Source organism: Palaemon carinicauda, chromosome 4 (assembly GCF_036898095.1).
Source record: "Palaemon carinicauda isolate YSFRI2023 chromosome 4, ASM3689809v2, whole genome shotgun sequence".
NCBI classification, from domain to species: Eukaryota; Metazoa; Arthropoda; class Malacostraca; order Decapoda; family Palaemonidae; genus Palaemon; species Palaemon carinicauda.
Window position 1 is genome coordinate 177,225,369 of NC_090728.1, and position 22,932 is coordinate 177,248,300.

General features: G+C 40.0%; 1 pseudogene; it reads left to right on the plus strand.

Moving 5' to 3' along the window:
* The window catches only part of LOC137640234 (uncharacterized), a 23,189-nt pseudogene extending 832 nt beyond the window's left edge, over window positions 1-22,357 (plus strand).
* The last annotated feature ends 575 nt before the right edge of the window (window positions 22,358-22,932 follow it).

Genomic DNA, 22,932 nt, shown 5'->3' on the forward strand with positions numbered 1-22,932 from the left:
AATGTATACTCTGGTAACTTATATATGTAATTGTGAAAGCCTCATTAATGATAGAAGTTACTTGAGGTGCTCTGTTCATATATATATATATATTTATATATATATATATATATATATATATATATATATATATATATATATATATATATATATATATATATATATATATATATATATATATATATGAATGAATGAATGAATGAATGTACTGTACACACACACACATACATGGGATGGTTATCACTAAGACAACGCTTAATTTTCAAAGTATAGATGATAACGCCTATATATTTCCTGTTCAATTCTTATTTTTGGGCTCAAGCCATGACGTCCTGATGGACGGTTCCTTCAGTAGCTTCCTGAGGGTATATATGACTACAGTAGATATTCCCAGAGAATTAAACTAAAGGTTTCACAGAATTCTAACTTCTAGCGCGAGTACCCATAAGGTTTCCCGGTAGGATATCGTATATCAACGGGACGTATGCACGCCACTTGGCTATCTGCACCCCACATAGCGTTTACGCTTCGAGGGGGAAGGTGGCAAGTTATAGGAGGAGCGGTTGCAAAGTTATCCTCTTGCGTTACTGTTACAGTACCTCGCGACTTAAACAAACGGCAGCCATAGCTGTCCGCCATCTTGACTGACGTCACGTCCGCCCGCTTCATTCTTGTTTTCGTAGCGTTCCTGCAGAGTCTGTTTTTCCCAGTGTTCACCATTTTATTGCAACATGTCGCAATCTTCAGCCTCGCCTTCTTCTGGAAAGTTTAGTACCATGTTCTTGTATTGTATAAATAAGTTCTAGCCGTAAAGTAACTATTTTTTATCCTTAAATCTTATGTTTTGTGGCGGAGCTGTGCCTTGCTTTATTTAGTTAGCCAGAACAGCGTTCCCGGTCTAATAACTAATTAAAATATCATTAGTTATTTAGTCTTCATTGCTAGGAATTAGTTATATTATGCCGACAGTATTCTTTGGCGAACTGAGTTAGCCGTATCCTATGCTAGACTACTAGCCTAACCCCTAGGCTCGATGCCTAAGTGTTCATGCTTACTTCCTGCATGATATAATAAGTGTTCCTAGTGGTATTTTATGAAATGAAGATTTAGGCATTTATTCATACAAGATTCAGTGATTGCATACATGTTTTTTTTGCCTTCTAGGAAGCATACAAGGGTTTTCGTTGATCTTACAGTCGACTCCCTTGCCCCTAACCTAACGTTGGGGTCCTTGTATGCTTCCTCACCTCCCCAGTTACCTTATTTAAGGTAATCTCCTCCCTCTGTGGTAGCCTAGGCTACATCCTAGCCCTCCATACCTTGAATAGCATTCAGGCAGGTTAGACTGGAATTGTTCTTCCTTTCTCCTCGCCATTGTTCATGGCTTGAGTTGGGGCAGAACCTCAGGGTACTAGTCGTTCACCCCAGCTCACCTTAGGAGAACGTTTTTCTTCTTCTGGTCCTTGCTGGAGGTTAAAGGTGGAAGGGCTCTGCCCTTCCCCCTAGTCTGCACTTGGTTGGGTTACAACCCTTACTCCTTGTGGCCTAGCGACTTGTCCTACCCGTCTTTCATAGTGTGGGAGAATGGTTCTCCTAGCCTAGGTTAGGCAGTCCTTGGGATTCTGTTTCTTTATAGTTTAGGACAGGACGCTACTGCTGTAGCTACGATGAGCTAACCTACTTTAGGTTGGAGAGCGTTCTCTCCTTCCTAGACAGGCCAGCCTTAAACAGATTCCCTTCCCCTGGGAGTGTCGGTGGGGCTACATCACCCCCCCCCCTTCACTCCCTCTCAGGACCCTTTCCCCTCCCCCTCTATCCCTTTGTGTTGGCTAGCCATCACACCCCTGTCCGCCGTCCTACAATTCCACCGCTTGTGGGGTCCTTCTGTTAGGTAGTCCGTACTGCTACACTTCCCGCACATAGTCGAACTATGGGACAGTTTCGGCGGTTGGTCTGCCGGCGGAAGACCTCCTTTCTTTGAGTGTTCTCCGGTCCTCCCTTGGGCTGCCACAGGAAATATAACAGTCTGCCGGCTCTCTGCTGCCTAATAAAAGGTCGCACCCTTCCCTTTCATCTGAACACTCCTTCCGGAGGAAGACTAGAATGGGTACTGGGTATTACCCTTCCTTCTCTTCCCTCCTATCCTATCTCTCTCTCTATCCTAGTGTCGGTCCACTGCCGCCTCTGTCCTGCCGGCGCTAGCCGCCGGAAACTTCAGTAACCTACCTGTCTCATTGGATGATGTTAGTGTCGGTCTACCATTGCCTGAAGCCGCTGACTTGCCGGCGAGATGCCATTACCTGAGGTGCCATCCCTTCTCTCTGCCACTTAGACTGTAGGCGGCGATGGGTCCATCTTCGGTGGAGTTTTGCCGGCGCAAGACGAGCCTCCGGCACGCCGTTAGACTGCCGACGCTACAAGTCTTGGCCTTACAGTGGACAGTCACTCCTCTCTCCTGCCGGCCCTGTGCCGGCAGTTATTATTGTGCAGCTATGTATAATAGCCGGTACTCCTTTGGTATATCTATACCATAGAATGAAGACTATTGTGTATAGTTGTACAGTAAAACATTTCCAGCATATTCTGTGCATCCTTGTGCAGTCTCTTTCTGGGACCTAATCTACAAAGGGGCTTAGCTTATCCCCTTTCTCTATATAAACTGAACGATTTCAGCGTTTCCCCTCTCTGTAATTAATTCCCCAGAGGAAGCCTAAGCTTGGCTCATCCGAAACGGATGTTCTTCCTCTTCTGGGACCCTTATCGGTTCTATGGAATTAATTACAGTGTGAGGTTGCGGCAATTGGCTGGGCGGGAGTCACAAATATGTGTCTTTCCTACCTCCTTTCTAGCTTACCTATCCTAAGCTTATACACAAATGGAATCTTATATATAATAAGTTGCTAACTTAATCCTAATCTAAGATTACTGTAAGTCATGTTGTATTGACTTCCAAGTACTCATTGTCTCTTTCTTTTACTGGAGGAGTACGTGAAGTGTGAGAGCGTCTTCTGTGGTGTTCGTCGCCCTGATTTCTACGGTCATCTGGCGTGCCGGACCCACGCTGGATGTTCAACCAAGAAGGGGAACGTTCGGTATTGGGATCCGCAGGCCTGCTCCGTCTGCAAAGGCCTTCTTGATGAGGCGTTTGACAACCCTCCGTCTGCAAAGGCCTTCTTGATGAGGCGTTTGACAACCCTCCGTCCGCGGAGGCCCGAGAGAAACTACGCAAGTGGGTGCGCGGTTTCCAGAAAAACGCCACAGGGCCTTATCTCCTTAACGAGAAGATGAGGGCCCTACTCTTCCCTAAGGCATCTGCTGATGCCGTGATCCCCAAGGATGAGATCCCCTGTATCCAACTAACGGTCGAACCGGACGTTGCGGCCACTCTCCAAAGTTGTCACATTGACGAGGTGGAGAGGATGTAGGATGTGTCCGAGAATACTGAAAGGACCCTCATGGCCGAGGGTCAAGAAGAAGAAGAGGATCAGGTGGAGTTCCCTGATTCTGAGGGTGAGATCGCTCGTGCACGTTCTGTGGCTTCTGTTGTGGTTGTGGAGCCAGTTCCCTCTACTTCTGCTGCTTCGATACCTGTGGTACCGGGCACCCAGGATACCATCCAGGCTCTGGTGGCATTCCTGGACGAGAAGTTCCGCAAAGGTCATGAGGACCTTAACCCTTTTACCCCCAAAGGACGTACTGGTACGTTTCACAAAAGCCATCCCTTTACCCCTATGGACGTACCAGTACGTCCTTGCAAAAAAATGCTATAAAAATTTTTTTTTTTCATATTTTTGATAATTTTTTGAGAAAATTCAGGCATTTTCCAAGAGAATGAGACCAACCTGACCTCTCTATGACAAAAATTAATCCTGTTAGAGCAATTTAAAAAAAATACTGCAAAATGTGCTGGGGAAAAAATAACCCCCTGGGGGTTAACGGTTGGAAATTTCAAAATAGCCTGGGGGTAAAAGGGTTGAGAGGGAACTCACGGGCTTCAAGAAACAGCCGAAGGAGATCTCTGTCAAGGATCTTCCTTCTTGCTCAGTGACAAACCCCTGGAGGTATACCAAACACATGCCGATAACAACTGGACACATCTTTATTAACGACAAATTGGGTGCCGTCCCCCTTGAAGAGGTGGAGTTTTACCCTAATTTTGAAGCCTACCTGGACTGTTATATCAAACTCAAGTCCGAACCAGTCTCCAAGGAGGAGACTGAGCCTAAGGAGGCTATCGTGTCTAACACTCCAAGGCTCAAGCCATGCTGGCTGACTGCCTCAAGAGTAGAGGTTTCACTAACTCTAAGATGCCGGCATTGAGCAAGAAGCATCCGTCTTTTCTTGCTCCTCCTACCATGATGTTTCCCTTTGCGGAAAAGGCTCTGAGCGTTGTCTTGAAGGCGGTGGAAGAAGGAAAGCTCTGCCCTACATTAGAGGAGTGTAGGCCTCTCTCCCTTGCCTTACCCCCCGACAATAAAAGCTGGAAGGACATCCAACTTACCTTCACGGTTGGAAAGTTGGAACCTGACGTCGCTGGACGTCAGTTTAATGAGAACCTCCCCAAGCTTAATGACCACCTTTTGCGTCGGGAACAAGACTCCAAGGAGAGGCTGGCCGCCTCCCTGTCGCTTCAAGTACAACTTGAAGCAATGGCCTGGGACGTTCGGGTCCCGGGCTACTACTACATTGTTCTCTCAAAAACCCACCTTGCTACCTTGCTGAAGGATTTGTACAGCTTCATCAAGGCCCGGAGAGCCTGTAGAGAGTTCGTGGTAGCTGATGCAACTGTGAAACACGAACCCCGGAAACTGATCTCCTCCAACATCTGGGGCAAACACCTCTTTCCAGCAGATCTGGTGAAAGAGATTGCAGACAAAGCTGCCACTGAGAATAGGAACCTTCTCAACAAGTGGGGCATGTCCCGAAAGAGGAAATCTTTTCAGGATGAAGGTCCGCAGCCTAAGAAGAAGTCCAACAAGCCCAGACCCCAACAGCGTCAGGCCAAACGCCAGTTTTCGGCTCCCGCTACTCCCCAGATAGTGGCCCAGCCTCAGCAGACCTTTCAGCTGGTCCCTCAGCCGGTGGTGTCCCAATCACCAGTCTTTACTCCTGCTTACGAAAGACAGTCTACTACCTTTCGCCCCAGAGGTAGAGGCTCCGGCAGAGACTCCTCTCGTCGTCCTTCCAGAGGGAGAGGGAACGGAGGAAGGGGAGCAGGTGGCCGAGGTGGTAAACCCTCAGGAAACCAGAAGCAATGAAGTGCTTCCGGTGGGAGGAAGACTCCGCCACTTCCAGGATCGTTGGACCTTCGATCCTTGGGCACACAGCATTGTCAAGAAGGGACTAGGGTGGAGTTGGATAAGACCACCTCCAATCTTCCACCAATTCTTCCTACCCTCAACCCCCATCCTGGAAGAATATGTCCTAGAACTCTTGAACAAGAAGGTGATCAAGAGGGTAAAGTCCACCAGGTTCCAGGGAAGACTGTTTTGTGTTCCCAAGAAAGACTCAGACAAACTCTCTCGACTTGTCCCCTCACAACAAGTTCATTGCGAACAACAAATTCAAGATGCTGACTATTCAACATATAAGAGCCCTACTGCCTCACAAGGCTTACACAGTCTCAATAGACCTGGCGGATGCCTATTGGCACATTCTAATGAATCACCAGGCTTCCTCCTACCTAGGATTCAGGCTTCAAAGAAGAAAGTACGCCTTCAGGGCTATGCCCTTCGGGCTCAACGTGGCTCCAAGAATCTTCACAAAGCTCGCAGACACGATCATCCACCAGCTATGCCTTCAAGGCATCCAGGTATTGGCTTACCTAGATGATTGTCTGGTCTGGGTGACATAGTCAGAAGGATGCTTGCGTGCCTGCAGAAAGGTGACCCAATTCCTGGAACATCTGGGTTTCAAAATCAACACCAGAAAGTCTCGCCTGTCTCCAGCTCAGAAATTTCAATGGTTGGGAATCCATTGGAATCTTCAGTCACACCGTCTTTCCATCCCTCTGAAGAAAAGGAAGGAAATAGCCGGATCTGTCAAGAGACTTCTCAAATCCAAATGGATTTCAAGACGACAGCAGGAGCGGGTACTCGGCTCCCTACAGTTCGCTTTAGTGACAGACCCAGTGCTACGAGCACAGCTAAAGGATGCATCGGGAGTCTGGAGACGAAACGCATCCATCGCTCGAAGAGATCTCAAGAGACCCCTACCAACCAGGCTTCGCTCACTCCTCAAGCCGTGGTCGGAGGCAAGGAACCTAAAAAGATCTGTTCCTCTTCAACCACCACCTCCATCTATCAACATCCACACAGATGCCTCGCTAGAAGGATGGGGGGTCACTCCCACCAGCGACAAGTTCAAGGAACATGGTCTCCCCTATTCAAGACGTTTCACACCAACATCTTGGAGGCCATGGCGGTTCTTCTCACTCTGAAGAAACTATCCCCTCGTCCTTCGATCCACATCCATCTAACTCTGGACAGCTCCGTTGTGGTCAGATGTCTCAACCATCAGGGCTCACGATCCCCCCAACTCAACCAAGTGCTGCTACCCATTTTCCGCCTAGCGGACAGGAAGAAATGGCACTTGTCTGCAGTTCACCTACAAGGATTCCGCAACGTGGCGGCGGACGCTCTATCGAGGACAAGCCCCATAGAGTCGGAATGGTCCCTAGACGCAAGATCATTCTCCTTCATCTCCCGTCAAGTCCCGGAACTGCAGATCAACCTCTTTGCGATGAGCGACAACAATCAACTTCCTCTGTACATGGCCCCATACGAGGACCCCAAAGTGGAAGCGGTGGACGCCATGTCCCTGGACTGGAACAGATGGTCCAAGATTTACCCGTTCTCTCCACCCAATCTTCTGCTGAAAGTCCTCTCCAAACTGAGAACCTTCAAGGGAACAGCAGCCCTAGTGGCTCCCAAGTGGCCCTGGAGCAACTGGTTCCCCTAGTCCTGGAACTACAGCCCAAGCTGATCCCTCTGCCAGGCCCAGTTCTCTCCCAGCAGGTGCAGAAGTCGCGACTGTCTTCGATTCATCAAAGAAAGTCCGAGACCTTCATCATGATTTTCTCTCCCTAGCCGTGAAGAAAAGGTTTGGAATCTCAAAGAAATGTTTAGACTTCCTAGAGGAATACAAAACAAAGTCTACCAGAAGGCAATATGAGTCATCCTAGAAGAAGTGGGTATCCTTTATCAAGGCAAAAAATCCTACGGAAATCTCCATAGATTTTTGTATGTCCTTTATTCACCTTCATGGACAAGGCTTAGCAGCCAACACGATTTCCACTTGTAAAGCGGCCTTGACAAGACCACTACTGTATGCCTTCCAGATAGATCTGTCTATCGAAATCTTTAACAAACTTCCGAAGGCATGTGCTAGACTCCGTCCTGCACCCCTACCGAGACCCATCTCCTGGTCTCTGGATAAGGTGCTCCACTTTGCCTCTAGCCTGGACAACGAATCTTGCCCTCTGAAAGATTTGACTCAAAAAGTGATTTTCCTTTTTGCTCTCGCCTCGGGAGCCCGAGTCAGTGAAATAGTGGCATTATCTAGAGAAGAGGGCCAGATACAGGGGAACTTACCCTCTTCCCTGACCCTACGTTTCTTGCTAAAAACGAACTCCCCACCCAGAGATGGGGACCTTGGAGAATCTGCCCTCTGAAGGAAGATGTCTCTCTAGGCCCAGTGGAGAGTCTTAAGGTCTATCTTCGAAGAACTTCAGACTTTGGCGGAGGACAGCTTTTTAAAGGAGAAACATCGGGCAGTGACCTGTCACTAAAGCAACTAAGGGCGAAGATCACCTACTTTATTCGCAGAGCGGATCCTGACAGTACACCCGCAGGTCATGATCCTAGGAAAGTCACCTCTTCCCTAAATTTCTTCCAAGGTATGGATTTCGAAAGCCTCCAATCTTTCACAGGTTGGAAATCCTCGAGAGTGTTTTTCAAACACTATGCGAAGCAGGTGCACGAAGTGAAGAGATTCGTGGTAGCCGCAGGTAGTGTATTAAAACCTGCTGCGTAGAACAGCGAGTTATTTCGGGACTCTGACTCAGCGGGTGCCTGTGTTGACCCTAGTGTGATACATAGTGATTTCAGGTGACACTCAGGGTCACAAAAGACTTTTTCTACAAGGTGAAGTGACATAGACTCTAACACGTGTGCCACATGTTTATTGGACATGAAGTGTATTGTGACTTTCAAAGACTCTAGTTCCCCTGGAACTCATGTGTGTAATGGCAAGTTCTTCCCTTTCAGATTCCACATCATCGTCTTTTACAGTCCTTAGTCTGTTTGTTTATCAATAATTTTGCTGTAAATTATTTACCTTATTTTATTGCAAATATTTTCTTGAAAAAAATAGAAAATTTCGTTATCATATGCGTCTTATTTCGCCCTTCTCTCATTTACTGGACGGAGGTTGTCCAGAGTGTATTACAGACACTATGCTAAGCAAGTCTATGAATTTAAGCATTATGTGGTGGCGGCAGGTGGTATTTTGGACCCTGTTGTATAGCTCTGCGATGAACAGTCAATTGATTGGGACAATGAATTAAAAGGAGAAGGGGTCAGCATTTTTCGTGTCACCTCCCTTTGAATAAGTGTTACCCACCAAATCTCTTCAGTATCTCAGGTGTGAAATTATACAGATAACACTAGTGCTGTGTGTACATAGTACACAGTGTTGTTAGACTATATCATGTACAGAAGTTATAAAGAGAAGTATTATTAAAAGAGCTTTTCTTCAGTCTGAGAGTGGCACTCAGCATTTCTTCCCCTCTCAAAAAAGGGAACATTAATCCACAGATACATTAATTCTCTGGCATGCTTCCATCAGGACGTCATAGCTTGAGCCCAAAAAACGGATCTATTTTTGGGTGAGATGGCCATGACGTCCTGATGGACCCACCCTTCTTTTCTAAAGAAAAGATCTTCACAGTTTCCCTCCCAAACTACTGTATCTGTAGCACCATGCTCAACGCTACAAGGAATGACCGCCAGAGGGAATTGGCGCGGTTGTGATACGATAGTAGTAGGGGAACTAGGGTAACCTCTGATGCGGCTACCCTTCTAATTCTGCCATGTATTCCCCTCGAAGCTTAAAGGCTATTTGGGGTGCAGATTGCCATGTGGCGTGTCAAGAATACGTCCCCTGATTATGTACGATATCCTTAAGAGTAAATCTTAAGGGTACTCGCGCCAGAAGTTAGAATTCTGTGAAACCTTTGGTTTGATTCTCTGGGAATATCACTGTAGTCACATATACCCTTGGGAAGCCACTAAAGGAACCTTCCATCTGGACATCATGGCCATCTCACCCAAAAATAGATTTTTCGCTTAGCTCAAAATCTGTTATATATATACAGTATATATATATATATATATATATATATATATATATATATATATATATATATATATATATATATATATATATATATATATATATATATATATATATATATATATATATATATATGTATGTACTGTATATATATGTGTGTGTATATACAGTATATGTATATATATGTGTATGCATATATATATATATATATATATATATATATATATATATATATATATATATATATATATATATATATATATATATATATATGTATGTATGTATTCGGTGTGTGTTTTTACACATATATGTGCAATGTATGGTAGATCTCTCAAAATCAAAGCTGATTTTCTCCTTAGGATAAATGTAAATTGTAATAATCCATTTCAGACAAAAAAAAAATCATTGATTTAAGGTGGCTTACATGCAGAAAATGAAAATGAACTTCCCTATACAGTCCTTGTATTAAGGAGAGTTGATGGTCTGAGTAGATAGTGGTTATAAGGAGTAAATCTCCTTCCATATCAGTGAACTACTGCGCTTGAATTCTTTCTCTTTGTCTTTTACATGGCACAGCTTGAGAGGTCTTAGAGTTTTGGCTCACTAAAAACTTGTTAATAGACTATTTTTTTGCTTATGTTGGAAGAAGCATTAGCATTTGAAAGATCAGACAATATGCTCTAATATCATGTATACGCATAAAGAAATCAAATTGTAAAGAAATTAAGAAAACATAATTTATGCAAATTTCTACAGTGTGGCAGCAAAAGGAAGGAATAAAACTTTAAATTGAGAAATGTAAGGTTCACTGATCTTTTCAAAGTAAGAATTAGTTATGGATGGCTGACAAATATATTGGCTGTTTGAGGGGAGGGAATTGGGTTTTAGTGTAAATAAAATAGCCAAAAAAGATACTAACAAAAGGAGACATGTAGATTATAACATGATATGTCATTCTATTTACCCTCTCTATGACAGACCTTGAAAGATTTAGGCTATAGTGTTTTTGAAGGAATGACATGAACATTTCAACTTCCCAGGTTTTTTTACCCTTTTGTTACAAAGATGCCACGTCCCATTAATATTTTGATCAATGATTATTCTGGAATGAATTTCAAACCTTGTTGAAATCATTAATTTTTGGTATCCAATGTTAATGTAGAAAAATGCAGATTGCTTATTATAAAGAAGCTGACTTTATTAAAGAAAAAAAAAATTAGGATACAGTAGTGATGTCCATTAATACAGACTTTTTACTTTTAGGGTACAAGTTGATTTTTCATTGAGGCCTAATGCCAAGAATGTTAATTGGCAGAAACAAAATACTCAAATCAATTACAGTTATTCATGGAGTCTATTGTAATCAAGTACTGTATGATCCTTAGTATGGCGAATGTAGTATTATTCATCCTAATTGGTATTACTGTATTTTGAAAACCTATAGGGTTTCCTAGAGATGGCTCTGTATTGTTATGGCACAAAAATAAACAAAGCATCTTGATTCGGCCAATTTGTATATTAAATATTGCTTCAACTTTGCTTTAATCTCCATATTATGCAAAAGATTGAGAGGCAAAAATTTAAGGATTGACTCCTTTGACTGTTTTGAATTATTTTCAGGAGGACTTTGGCGTTTTTGTTTTTATGAATTATAAGTAATCTAATGGTTTTCAACATATCTTTACAGAGAAATTACTGTATTATACTGCAACAAAAGATGGCCGAAGAGTACTGGTTGTTAGAGACGAAAAACAGGTTGATGGCATCATCGAAACTGCCCATTTAAGAAGTGATGGAGGTCATCACGGGATAAATGTCACATCTGGTATTATTGCAGCAAAATATTTTTGGAATAATATGAGAAATGACGTAGTGGACTATGTAAGTTCACGATTACATTTTCTGGAAGTAGTACAGTACTGTATGCTCTTGCTAATCCGGCACAAAACCTTGATGAATAACCCAAAAGTGGGCTAGGTTAATACAACCTGTACAGTACACCAACAATTATAGCCCAGAATAACTTACAAGTTATCATAGCTCCTTATATGCATGCAATGAAATTTGTTTCTAATTCCTGTAACTAATATAAATCCATTAGGAAGTGAATTTACACTTGTACTATAAGATAAAGTAGACTAGCCTACCAAAATTTCTTGCATAATCTACAGTACTGTGCTAGGCCTGGGATAGGTGGGCTGAGCACCATGAATCATAACTTGAAGAAGTTATGTAACAAATACTTTTTGAACATTTAGTAGGCTATGAAGCCATTATTTCAATATTTCTTTCTCTATCTACCATGGTACTTCCCCTAATGTGGGGGGGGTAGCCAACTTAAAAAAAAAAAAAAAAAGAGCAAAAGGGGATCTTTCTTCTTCGTTCCTCCTAGCCTGACAAGGGATTCGGCAGAGTTTGGTTGGTACTGCTAGGGTGCCACAGCCCACCCTCGCCTATTATCCACCACAATGAAGCTTCATATGCCGAATCCCCCTATTGCCTTTACCTCAGCAGTCATCAAGGTGACCGGAGAAAGCAGCAGTGCCATTCATTCCTATTTCTAGCATGCTTTTTTTGCCTCTCACATCTATCCTCCTATCACCCAGAGCTTTCTTCACTCCATCCATCCACCCAAACCGTGGCCTTCCTCTTGTGCTTCTCTCAAGTCTTGCATTCATCACCTTCAGCAGCCATCCATTTTCCATTCTCTACATGCCCAAATCACTTTTAAAACATTTATATCCACTTTAGTTGCTAACTCATTTCTTACACCTGTTCTCACTCTCTCTACTTCATTCCTAACCCAATCTAATCAAGATACATCAGCCATATTCCTCAGACACTTCATCTCGAACTCATACAATTTCTGCCTCTCCATCATTTTCATCCCCCACAACTCTGATCCATACATCACAGTCAGTACAATCACTTTCTCATACAAAATTCTCTTTACATTCATTCGTAACCCTCTATTTTTTACCACTCCCTTCACAGCCCCCAACGTTTTACATCCTTCATTCACTCATCACTCATCCCTATCTCAACCCCACTCTCACTGGAAACCACTCACACACTTCATTTCCTATCCTAACTCATGCTTTACTTCCTATGTATAAACTCTTCACTGCTTGCAACAACCTTCCACAAATTCCATATAACCTCATCGCATTCCATATTGCTTTCCTATCAACTCTATCATAAGCTTTCTCCAGATCTGTAAATGCAACATTCATCTCTTTACCTTTTGCTAAATATTTCTTGCATATCTGCCTAATGTAAAAATCTCATCTGTACATCCCCTACCTCTCCTAAAACCACCTTTCACTTCTAAGATTGCATCCTCTATTTTATCCTTAATCATATTAATTAACACTGCCATACACTTTTCCAACCACACTCAACAAACGAATACTTTACCCCTAAAATGAGAACACATGCACATCTCCCTTACCTTTGTATAGGAGAACAATACACGCACACACCCAGTCCACTGGTACCATTGACAACATAAAACAGATATTAAGCAATCTCACCAACCTTTCAAGTCTAGTCAACCCCCCTCCCCCTTCCTTTAACATCTCAGCCCTCAAACCATCCATATCAGGTGCTTTTCCTACTCTCATTTTATCTAGTTCTTTCTTCACTTCCTCTCTTGTAATCTCTCTCATTTTCATCTCTCAATTATATCTGCCTCCCTATTGTCCTCAACATTCAGCAACCTTTCAAAATATTCAGCCCACCTTTTCCTTGCCTCATCTCTTTTCAACAATTTCCTATTTCCATATTGCACTGCATCTTCATTTCTCGACCCACCCTTCCTGACTCTCCTCCCTTTTTTCCAAAACTTCTTTTTATTCTCTTCATACGACGGCACAATCCCTGACCCCACCTCCAATCAGCCGCTCTCTTTGCCTTGGCTACCTTGTGTTTTACTTCCACCTTTTTTCCATAACTTTCTTACTTCTCTACACTTACTCTACAGCCATTCTTCAAATGCCCTCTCTTTCTCTTCCACTTTAATCTTGACTCCTTCATTTCACCATTCAGTACCCTTCCTCATGCTGCCTCCAACAATCCTCTTGCCACACACATCACTTGCAAGCCCAAAGTAAGTGTATATCACTTGCTTTACTTTAAGGGATGTTTTCCTGGTCCTATCACACAGGGTAGCCCCACACACTACAGGACCTACAAGATCAGTGTATCATATACATTCTTAGGTATTTTGTATATCACAAATGTTACGTGTCTATTGTCAAATCCATATTATTTAAACACTTACAAACAAAGAAAGTCTTCAGTTTCTTCTTGAAAGCCTTAATATCTTCAGTTTTTCAGATGTCCAGTAGGAGCTTGTTGTATAGTCGGGGGGCTGCATATTTGATAGCTCTAAAACCTACAGTAGACATGCTGTACATCTTGGCTCCAATAATTTGAAACCATCCATAATTATTCTTGTGTCTACACGATTCATTGGCTGCATGATGTGTAGCAATTCTCTTAGATATTTTGGATGTCCAGTTCAGATAATTTGATGGATTATTACACATATCTTTAACTCTATTCTAGCTTAATTAGGCAGCCAGTTTAATTCAATTAGTATAGGAGTAAATCTTTCTCTGGATGAGACACCTTTTATCTATCTTGATCCTCTGCTTAATGTTTTGCGAGGTCTCAAGTTTTACATTTTAGTGAATTGTAGCATATGGAGTTGCAGTAGTCAATCCTGGTAATAACACAGTTTATGACAAATTTTTTTCTTTTCTTTTTTTTTTTTTTTACAGAATATTCATCCAGATACTTCTTTATAAAAGCAATGTTTCTAAAATGATATCCAGCAGTTTTACTAAATTATTTATTTGAGCATTAGGAGAAGTTTACAGTCAAGAGATACCCCTAGGTCACTAACTTTAATACCCTAGAGTGGACTATCCTGGAATAGGAAATATTTTTCCACCTATGAGGATAAAAGAAAGAATTACCACATGCAGATGTGTTCCTTACCTTAGTTTGAGATTATACTTTACTACAAGAGGATATTACAGTATTTTACTGATGTAGGCTTGGGGAATCATGTAATGCTAGAAACAAAAATCTCACTAAATACAGAATCAGAGAGCAGGTTTTCTGAACCTCTTGTCTACTGTACTTTACTAAAATACAATTCTAAAAAAATCACCGTACAATCAGCCCACTTTATTCGCGGCTTCTGTCTTCACAGTTTCGGTCATTCACAATATAGAGAACCCTATAACGTATTAAATAAAAATTCACAGTTTCACGATAAGTACTTACGCGGCCTGACAATTTCAAGCTAACCGTGCTCCTTTGTACCCGGCATGCTTTGTACCTTTTCCCTCTCCACACAGCACAATACCCCATCTCGTTGACCAGGCTTCAGTTTCACATCATCTCTCCTCACGGGCATCTCTTGGTTCAGTCCTTTTTGTGCAGAATCACGTTGTGATATAAAAAACATACAGATATCTAGTGTGTTTATGGTGATTTTTGTTTAAAATGTGATGCATACATAAAGTCGACGGCTCAAGAGTTGTATCATGCTTTAGACTTACTGCATAGAACCTCGTACTTAAAGTTAGTTGTGTTGTACTGTTACTTTTTCTGTTGATTTTTATTGTGTTAGTGTATTCATTGTATATTAGTGTTATTGTTGTATTAACTACTGTACTGTACTGTACAGTATTGTATATGAAATTTCATTCTTTACAATAGTAATGTAAATAGTATAGGAGTCTAAATACTGTATACGGTGCGTTTGGTGCGAGGTGACCTGCCAAAAACAGCGATAGCTTACGAGCATTACCTTAGCTAATTAAGGTGTACTGTAGTGATAGTACTGTACATATATTACAGTAATATACACTACAGTATCAGCGAGTATTTTTAGATAGGAACAGGAGTGTTTTGTTGGTACTGTATGTAGCCTATAAGTGGGGTGATGACTAATAAATATTCTTGCTCCTTTAAGACCTTTCTTCTTCTACTTTGCTTTTTCCTCTGTTTCTCTTCTCCATCATTCCCATTTCAGGCATACAATTTCTCATCTTTATGTCAAACTTTTACCATCCAGATTACTTTTTGGCTCAGTTTGCTATAGCTGATGCATAGTAAATTATTCACATCAACAGCTGTGTCTCAACATCTCCATAATCATCATCCCTTCAGGATGTTCCTTAACAGCTATTTCAGTCATTAATAGCTGGATTTTACTGAAACTTTTTCAGTTCTCTCTTCTCCATTCCTCACTTCCATCTTTCATCCTTTGCCTTGATTTTCCAGTTGAAAATCATGTCACTTCATATGATAAGCAGTAAATAAATCTGTACTGATCCATTATTGCTTGTCATTTTACCTCAATATAAACGTTTCCTTTTCACATGATACCTCTCCAATAGTTTTATGAGAGATTTCCTCTCCTGTGCATGTTCTTGATGATGGTTGTAGATTTTAAAAAATTGTATCTCTCATTCATTGGAAAAAACATTTCAACAAATGTTGTAAATGTCTTCCACTGTCATTGTGATAGTTGAGACTTTGCGTTTTGAAAGCGGTACTTCTAAATTTGTTCTAAATCATTTTCATGAATTACAAATATTGAATTCATTGAAAACTTTTTGAGAAACTGAAAAATATTTTGTTAGCTACGTTTAATCAAAGAAATGGTTATTTTAGCTTAAATTGAAAACTGCTCCTTATAGGGAAACAGCAGAAATCAAGTCTTATACAGTTATTAGGCAGGAAGAATTAACCAAGGAAGCAGTTGCAATAGAAGCATATAAACACATGCAGGACATAGAGATTCAGTGGGAGGAAGTGACAATTTGTTCATGGTAAGGAATGGGGATGGGAATCTGAATAGAGGAAGTTTACTGTTCTCTTTTTAATAGCAAGTCATATTTGTAGAGATGGAGACATGAACATTATTTTGTAGGCAGTTGTTGTTTAGTACCTAAAATTGGTATGCGCATATGATTTTCTCTTGATACACTTCCTTTTACTTAACAGGTATCAAAATGCTATTATTGCCAGACCAAAAACAGAGGTTCATCCAAAAAGAAAAGAACTGAAGAAGGAGCCGATTCAGGCGAAATAGAAAATGAAGGTAAGGAGTGATAGATTTTTTCTTTTAATATTGAACTAGATACAAAATAGGCCTTTATTTTTCAGTCACAAAAATGGTACATCATATTTGTTGAACCCTTCTATTGTCAGCTATTTCATAGTTGTAAACTTTGAAGTACTGTACATATAGCAGGTCATGGTAAAAGTAATAGCATTTCTTGATAGAAACAAAATTATAGAATAAGGATTTGGAAGTAAACAGTATACAGTACTTTACATATATTGGTAGTTCTTGAGAATTCTGGTGAATAAAATACAATATGTAATTCAGTACATATAGCACTTTATAAAGCCTGTGATAATGAACTTGAGCCAAATTGTGATTTAATATTGTATGTTTTGAATTATTATTGTCATTATGAAAAAAATTCTGTTAGACTCTTTCATACGGTACTTTAAAATTTTAGTAAAAGTTATAAAATCCTTAATCACAGAACAGATTGTTTACAGCATGAAACATTATTCATTGCAACTAGGCTAATTCTTTATGGTTGTTATGGGTTATATAAAATAGTGACATCAAGGTTTTATATGTGCAATTAGAGGTCTTCTATAAAATAATAATGTAATATGAAACAACAAAATATTTGTAATTTTTCAATTTTCTTGTACAATATATTTTGATAGAATGTCTACTGTATTATGGTTTTCAGAGGATGAGGAATTTTCCCAAGAAGCCACTAAAGCTCTTATCGAAGGAATTCGAAAACGTTATGATCAGCTGTCCGAAAAACATACAAGGCCTGTTGTATATAAGGAAGTACAAGAGGAATTGGCACAAAAAGGATTTTATTTCAATAAGGAGAGAGTAAGGCGTAAATGGAATGCATTAATTTCTATGCACAAGAAGATGCGGCGTGAATTTTTTGAACTAAATCCGACATGGGAATATTACCAGGTAAGATATTTTATAGGTAGTAGGATGGCCGGGGCACCAGCCATCTGTTGAGATACTACTGCTAGAGAGTTATGGAGTCCTTTGACTGACCAGACAATACTACATTGGATCCTTCTCTCTGGTTACGGTTCTCTTTCCCCTTGCCTACATATACACCGAATAGTCTGGCTTATTCTTTACAGATTCTCCTCTGTCCTCATACACTTGACAACACTGAGATTACCAAGCAATTCTTCCTCACTCAAGGGGTTAACTACTGCACTGTAATTGTTCAGTGGACACTTTCCTCCTGGGAAGAATAGAAGAGACACTAACTATGGTAAGCAACTCTTCTAGGAGGACACTCCAAAATCAAACCATTGTTCTCTCTTCTTGGGCAGTGCCATAGCCTCTGTACCATGGTCTTCCACTGTCTTGGGTTAGAGTTCTCTTGCTTGAGGGTACACTCGTGCACACTATTCTATCTAATTTTTCTTCCTCTTTTTTTTGTTAAAGTTTTTATAGTTTATATAGGAAATAATTATTTTAATGTTTCTGTTCTTAAAATATTTTCTTTTTCCTTGTTTTTTTCCTCACTGGGCTATTCTCTCTGTTGGGCCCCTGGGCTTATAGGATCCTGCTTTTTCAACTCGAGTTGTAGCTTAGCAAGTAATAATAGTAATAATAATAATAATAATAACAATAATAATAATTATGATAAAAAGCGGATTTTGAGCGAAGCGAAAAATCTATTTTTGGGTGAGATAGCCATGTCATCTTGATGGAATGGAAAGACGGTGTGACTGGAGGTCCCAATGGATGCCTAGCCATTGGAACTTCTGAGCTGGAGAAAGTCGAGACTTTTTGGTGTTTATCTTGAAACCTAGATGTTCCAAGAATTGGATCACCTTCTCGGAAGCTTGCAGGCATTCCTCTTCTGATACTGCCCACACCAGCCTGTCGTCCAGGTAAGCCATCACCTGGACGCTTTGTAGGCGTAGTTGTTGAACGATTGTCTCTGCGAGCTTCGTGAAGATCCTTGGGGCTATGTTTAGCCCGAAGGGTATGGCTCTAAAGACGTACTGTCTTCTTTGAAGCCTGAATCCTAGGTAGGAGGAGGTCTGGCAATTCATTGGAATGTGCCATTAGGCGTCTGCCATGTCTATCGAGACTGTGTATGCCTTTCAAGGCAGTAGGGCTCGTATGTGCTGAAGGGTCAGCATCTTGAACTTGTTGTTCACGATGAACTTGTTGAGAGGGGACAAGTCCAGAATGACTCTGAGTTTGTCGGAGTCCTTCTTGGGAACACAGAATAGTCTTCCTTGGAACCTGATGGAATGATGATAATGATAAAAATAATATTGTATTTATTGCTAATGAGCAGTAGGTTACATCAGTATAGTGTGGTCTTACAAAGATGTCAACTGTTATATTATTATTACTGCTACTTAGTGTTTTGAGGACAGACTTATTTGAGCTTCTTCTTCAGCTATTTTTTATTTTTTTATTTCTTTCAATAATGTATTAAAATTTAGCTGTCAAGCCATTCTCATGGTTCTTTAAAAGTACTGTATACACTATTCATTCTCTACCATAGATAATTATGAGTGACAAAAGAAATCTCCATGTCATTCATGTCAGTAAGTTTATACTCTTCTGTACTGTATTGTAGTTTTTCATTCTTCGTACGGTTATATTTCCCACCTTGCATAGCTATTTTTTCTCATAAATCAAGATAACATTTTGTCTCAAAGTCTGTCAAGAAGCTTGAATTGCTTTGCAAGTCCTTTGGTCCATTTTTTTACTAATAGTAGTCCAGTAGTGACAACAAATGAGACCAGTACCATCACGTTATGTGGTCCCCTGTAAGGTGGATATGCAGATCTTGACCTCATTTACAGTATATTATTTGGTATAGATAGGGTAATACTTAAATTATTCTCTAAGTATCCTTTTCAGCCCCAGCTATATGGATTTTTTTTTCATAGAATTTGGGCCATATGCTTCAGTACTGTACTAGAGTTGGGAGGACATTCACTACCAAGGTATAACCATGCTATTGCACTGGGGAGTGATAGTTAAAAGATGCTGCTCAGTAAAATGGAAGAAAGGAAGTGGAGTCAATGCAACTGGAAGGCTAAAATGTTGGTGTAGCTAAAGACAAAAGATGTGCTACAAAGGTCTCTTAGTAATACCTTGGTGCACTGATGGTACTAATACCCTTATAGCATGCCCTGCCTTCACCTTGTCCAATGTGACTATCTGACTTCTTCAAGTTTACCTCCCTCTAATTTTTGCATCTCATATAAGAGCAAGTGCTTCTGCTGGACCCTTTGAGATTCTATAAATAGAATTCATTGATTTCATGAATATGAAATTATAACAATTCAGACTTTTCAAATTGTCCCCTTTCCTCCAACTACAGTGATATATCCAAATAAGGTAATGGCTGTTAACTTAGATTTTATCCTTAATATTTTTTTTTATCTATTCCATGGACTGTCTATTATGTTAGATTCAGTTCTTTTGTTGTGGCCTTGGATTGTATTTATGGATCCTCCTAATCATACTCTAGAACTTTCCGGTTGAATTTCATTTTACTTTGAAATCTCAGGGATAGCCTAAGATCAATGCTAGTATTAATTTACAAGACTTAAAATGAGAAATCTATCTCTATCTATATACCGAGGCACTTCCCCCAATTTTGGGGGGTAGCCGGCACCAACAATGAAACAAAACAAAAAGGGGACCTCTACTCTCTATGTTCCTTCAGCCTAATCAGGGACTCAACCGAGTTCAGCTGGTACTGCTAGGGTGCCACAGCCCAACCTCCCACATTTCCACCACAGATGAAGCTTCATAATGCTGACTCCCCTACTGCTGCTACCTCCGCGGTCATCTAAGGCCCCGGAGGAAGCAGCAGGGCCTACTGGAACTGCGTCACAATCGCTCGCCATTCATTCCTATTTCTAGCACGCTCTCTTGCCTCTCTCACATCTATCCTCCTATCACCCAGAGCTTTCTTCACACCATCCATCCACCCAAACCTCGGCCTTCCTCTTGTACTTCTCCCCTCAACTCTTGCATTCATCACCTTCTTTAGCAGACAACCATTTTCCATTCTCTCAACATGGCCAAACCACCTCAACACATTCATATCCACTCTAGCCGCTAACTCATTTCGTACTGAATAATTAGGTGTTGTATATTTTTTGGGGGGAGGGAAGAGTTTTTATGAAATGAAGGAAAGTGTTCAATTAGTTTGTCTCTATCTTTCTCTTAAATTTTGTGAGTGTGAATTTTTTTTTTTTTTTTTTTTTTTTTTTTTGTAAAACTAAGTCAACTTGGGAGTTAAGTTTATGTTTGATTAAGAATTTGGAAAGCAGGGGAATTATGCACTTGAAAGTAATTTTTTACCTTTGTTTGCATGCCCTTTGAATAATAAAGTAATTGCTATGATAAACCAATTATGTGTATTTCGTAAAACAGAAAATGGCTTATTCTAACATTTATTTTCTGGTTACTTTTCACAAAATGCTTGTTGTGCATTTCTTTGTGGATGAAAATGTATTCTTGTTAAGATTAAATATGGTACACAAAATTTAAAATTTTGAGCGCCATTGGATGTATTTTGTGCTCAATATTTCTACTCCCTTTGGTGCCTTTCAATACATCCCATTATTACCAGTTTTTTCTTTCTTAAAATATTTATGTATATGAAAATATAACAAATTATGTAAAATTATATATCAGTAAAAAGGAAAATTGTTTAGCTACTGGTATATGGTAAAAAAAAAAATTTCAAGTCCTATATGAGTTGAGGTGGGCCTGGAGTTTAATCACCAAAAATATTTGGTAAGGGGTTAGCACTCAAAGGGTTAAAGATACTTTCTTGGGTATACAGTATACTGTAAACAGTAGTGACATAACTAGATTCACAACGATGACAAAGGTGACATTTATTGTTTGATAAATGCTATAACAGTTTTTAACACTTTTTTTCTACAGATGATTGATAGTTTCCATGGAGACACTGATTATGGTTTGCAAGAAGACAAAGGTACTATTAATCACTCAGGCGAAGTTGACTGTCATAACCCAAAAGAAGAGGAAACATCCTTTACATGTACTAAGCAGAACAGCAGTCATTCTGGAAGTGTATACTCTCCGCCTTTACACCAATCTTCGTTCATGCCAAAAAATGAATATGTATCCCCTCAAGTCACTACGTGTCCATCAGCTCAAACGTCTACAAGTGATTTTCATCCAGGGCCGCCATTTGTTACCCTGCATAGTAGTTGTGTTCTCAAAGGTAAAGATTATGTTTCTAATGCGCAAGGACATGTTGCATCCCATCAAAGTGCCAGTGTATTACCTAAATCAAAAATGTCTAAGACTGGAAATACAAAAACAGATTCACAAAGAGAAGTCGGTTCTAGTATAAAAACAGTTCCTATGGTTTTTAAAATTGTTCCTGATTTGACTGGTGTTCATGGTGTTGATGCTTCTCAAGTACCACCTATAACTGTTGTAGGTGCATTGTCTGGAAAGAATGAAGTGAAGCAAATATCTGAACCAAAGTTAATATTGAACAAATCACCAACATTTCAAACTATAAATTCAAAATATTTTCCTAGTGATGATATGAAGAGACAGGAAAGACTCAAACTGAAAACACTTTTGAGTATTAATAAAGAACTGAAGAATTTGTCAAAGATACAGGAAAATATTCTTAAAACTCAGGAACAGATATTGAATGCTGTAAAGAGTAATACCCCTAGTGAAGAGACTTCTGATATCAATAAGAGGCAAGAAATTTTACGACCTTTGAAAAGGTCAAGAAAAAAATAGAAATTACTTTTAAAAAATATAATTATAAATAATAATTAGAGATTAAAGTCACTAATCTACATCTGTTTAGATACCAGAATTTAAAAGGAAGTAATATCTACAAATGTTTAAAATAAAGTCTTATAATATAAACCTTATGCTTTTCAGGGACCTTCAACTACTGTACTATGGTTCAGTGAGAGACTAGATTTATCAAGTAGATTAAGCGAGATGAGGATTAGTAGAGAACAATTAATCCCAGTTGTTAAACAATGACTTTCTTTAATGATGAGCTCCAATGTATAACAAAGAAAAAAGGTAGCAAATTAAACTGGTTTTGCCTGGTACCTGCTCAGAAATTAGAAGACAAGTGTGCTTCATTTTATGGGCTCGCAAAAAATTTATCTTTAAAAGGACCAAACTTCGAGGACTGGCCTTAAACTTCATGGTCTTTTTGCCATCTGCTACATTACCATTGGCTTTCGCAATTACCTGATGTTGCAAATGTAAGACCACATGAACCTATTTTCATTAAATTAGAGAATGTAAAACATGAATATTTCTAAGAAAGCCAGTTACTGTTTAGTCTTACTACTGCTCCCCTTCAGTACTAGCAAGAATGATTACTAGCTAACTATATATCATGGCACCCATCTCCTTAAGTTGGTAAGCCACTGAAAAGTTTCTTTAATTTCCGGAAGTAGACATCCCTTATTTCCTTATTCAAT